Source organism: Cervus elaphus, chromosome 21 (assembly GCF_910594005.1).
Source record: "Cervus elaphus chromosome 21, mCerEla1.1, whole genome shotgun sequence".
In the NCBI taxonomy this organism is placed as follows: domain Eukaryota; kingdom Metazoa; phylum Chordata; class Mammalia; order Artiodactyla; family Cervidae; genus Cervus; species Cervus elaphus.
Genome location: NC_057835.1, coordinates 24,802,861 through 24,805,551, shown reverse-complemented (window position 1 = coordinate 24,805,551; position 2,691 = coordinate 24,802,861). Strand labels below are relative to the sequence as shown.

At 39.4% G+C, this 2,691-nt stretch overlaps 1 non-coding gene across 1 annotated transcript; it reads right to left on the bottom strand.

The window, feature by feature from the left end:
* Positions 1–391: 391 nt before the first annotated feature.
* Positions 392–498, bottom strand: LOC122679757. Its single transcript, XR_006336541.1, has one exon. It is a non-coding gene; the product is annotated as a U6 spliceosomal RNA (small nuclear RNA).
* Between the last annotated feature and the right edge of the window lie 2,193 nt (positions 499–2,691).

Here is a 2,691-nt window from a genome sequence, read left to right as displayed (position 1 = left end):
GAATGGTGTGTTTATTACAGCAGAAATGTGGCTTTATAGCCAAATATCAGAGAGGATAAGAAGTTGGTATGTTGGTTTAGAAAGACTGGTAGATGATAGATATAGGTGGGTATGTAGATAGGTAGGTAGGTGGCTAACTGAACAGTGGCTGGTGCTTGGTAAGTAATATGTACATTAGTTTTGGTTATTATCTTTGACAAAATCCATCTTATTGTCTCATTAATTCAGGTCATTCAATGGTGGCAAGTACCCCATTTTTTTTTTCAATGTGAATCAGCCATAGGTGTACATATATCCCCTCCCTCCCATCTCCCTCCCCATCCCACCCCTCTAGGTTGATACAGAGTCCCTGTTTGAGTTTCCTGAGACATACAACAAGTTCCCGTTGGCTGAAAATACAGAACACTTCACGAATTTGTGTGTCATCCTTGTACAGGGGTCCTGCTAATCTTCTCTGTATCATTCCAATGTTAGTATATGTGCCGCTGCAGTGAGCACAAGTACCCCATTTTTAACATAAAAGATAATATCTGAGTTTTAGTAATGCATATTTTGTTGGGTCTCCAGATGTGTTGCTTTATGACAGAGTTTGGCTGTAGAAGACCTGAATTTGGACATGAAACAGTGAAATCCTAATTTTCTCATTACGTGGGGAAGGGTCAAAGATTGGCGTATTTTTAAAAAAATAAAAACCTTTAAATCTTGGATAGTCTCTTTGGTATGTCTAGTTTTTTAAGAAGCGGGTGATAGAATTCCAAACCATAGTGCTTCCCCGAGTGTACAAAAAAATCAATCTAAATAAATATTTTAAAGACAGCCAATTATTGGACTTGAGCCATAAAACCATTTCCGTGGTGGGTTTTCTTTTTTCCTTCTCTTTTATCATCGTGACTGTAACTTGGTACTTTCTTCTCTCTGGCTTCTCAGTTTGGTTTTACCTCTAAGTAACCCTGATCATGTGCTGCTATATGGTCTTGTCAAAAATTTTCCCTCATCTTCCTGCTCTCCCTCCAGGCCATAGTGTATAACCTGGGCCCTAATGTTTTGCAATAAAAATTGATTTTTCTCCATCAGAAAGAAATCATTATATATTTAATATTTTATACTTGTTTCCAGTTGAGACGAATCTTGAGGAGTCTACATAGATGGTTGTGGAATGACAGATGAGTCAGCATGATTTGACCTCCTTGGGATTAGCTTGAAGATTCATCTGTTTACTAGTATTTGTCTTTGTAAATATTTGATGGTGATGGTATTTAGAAGTCACAATAGTGTTTCATAATTTATAGGAGTAATATTTTAAAATCCGATGTCACTTTTCTCCCCCTATAGATGAGTCTTCTCTTGTTCTAGTCTTTAGTATCTTAAGTAATAGTAGTATTAGTTGCTCAGTTGCGTCTGATTCTTTGCAACCCCATGAATGGTTGCCCACCAGGCTCCTCTGTCCATGGAATTCTCCAGGCAAGAATACTGGAGTGGATAGCCATTCCCTTCTTCAGGGGATCTTCCAACCCAGGGTGAACTGGATCTCCTGCACTACAGGCAGATTCTTTGCTGCCTGAGCCACCAGGGAAGACCTTAGTATCTTAAGGATTCTAACAAAGTTTCCTGATGAAGCAGGTGGACTAACTGGAAACAAAAATACTGAATGACTCAGTGAGGGTGAGGGTTATATGCAGGAGCTTGTCACTCTGATTCAAAACTAAATATCCTTTCTACTGTGTCAGACCTTCTTGGGTATGCCAGTTATTGTTCAGATTTCTCTATACTTTATTATCTTTGTATCTTCTAGGACTTCAGAATATATCTTGAATGTAGTGAATAACTTTTGTAAGAATTATTTTTAGGTTTTAAATTAATTGGAGCTCATGGTAATTATTTACTACTTAACATTTAAAATGTTGGTTATTTTAAAAGATATATTAGGGAATTCCTGGTGGTCTAGTGGTTAGGACTGTGCGCTATCACTGCTGAGGGCCTGGTTCCATCCCAGGTTGGGAAACTTAAGATCCCACAAGTTGCATGATGTGGCTGAAAAAAAAAGTTGTGTTAATGAAACAGACACACAGTAATGGTGGGCACTGGTCATCTTACAGGATAAATAATTGTTTTATCTTGACTCATTCAGATTCATGTTCAAAAGGACTTTCAGGCTGAGGACCCCCTTGGCTATGTCACATTCCTGTGTTGGATTTTATTTTAACAATATTGGATCTGCTTTGAGAAAAGGGCATAGTGTATTAGAATGACATGGTGACATAAAATAGGCTTCTAATCACCCTCTTCTATTTTTTTTTTCAATGCTGGCAACCATCTTTTTATTTTTTAGTGCCTGATGGTTTTTAAAAATGTTATTTCTATTCAGTAGACTGAAAACAATACTCTTAGTAGTAGTAATGTGAAAATGCAGAATTCAAAGCCAGTATTACCGAAATAAACTTGGTAATGAATACTTCTGTTGTGGCTAAGTTGGGGGAAGACACCTGACCACACTAGGCCTTTTCTCCTCCTCTGAGACAGATGTGTGCCTGCTTCTGGGCCGGGCGCCCAGGACCTACTTGCAGAGGTCAGCCCCCAACATAGCCGCAGGGGCTGGAGGCCCTGAGCCGTCCCGAGGGGCCTGCAGGTGTCTGGGTCAGGTGTCTTCAGAGTCACTTCTGGCTCAGCTGATGCTCCTGGGCTGGTAGGAAT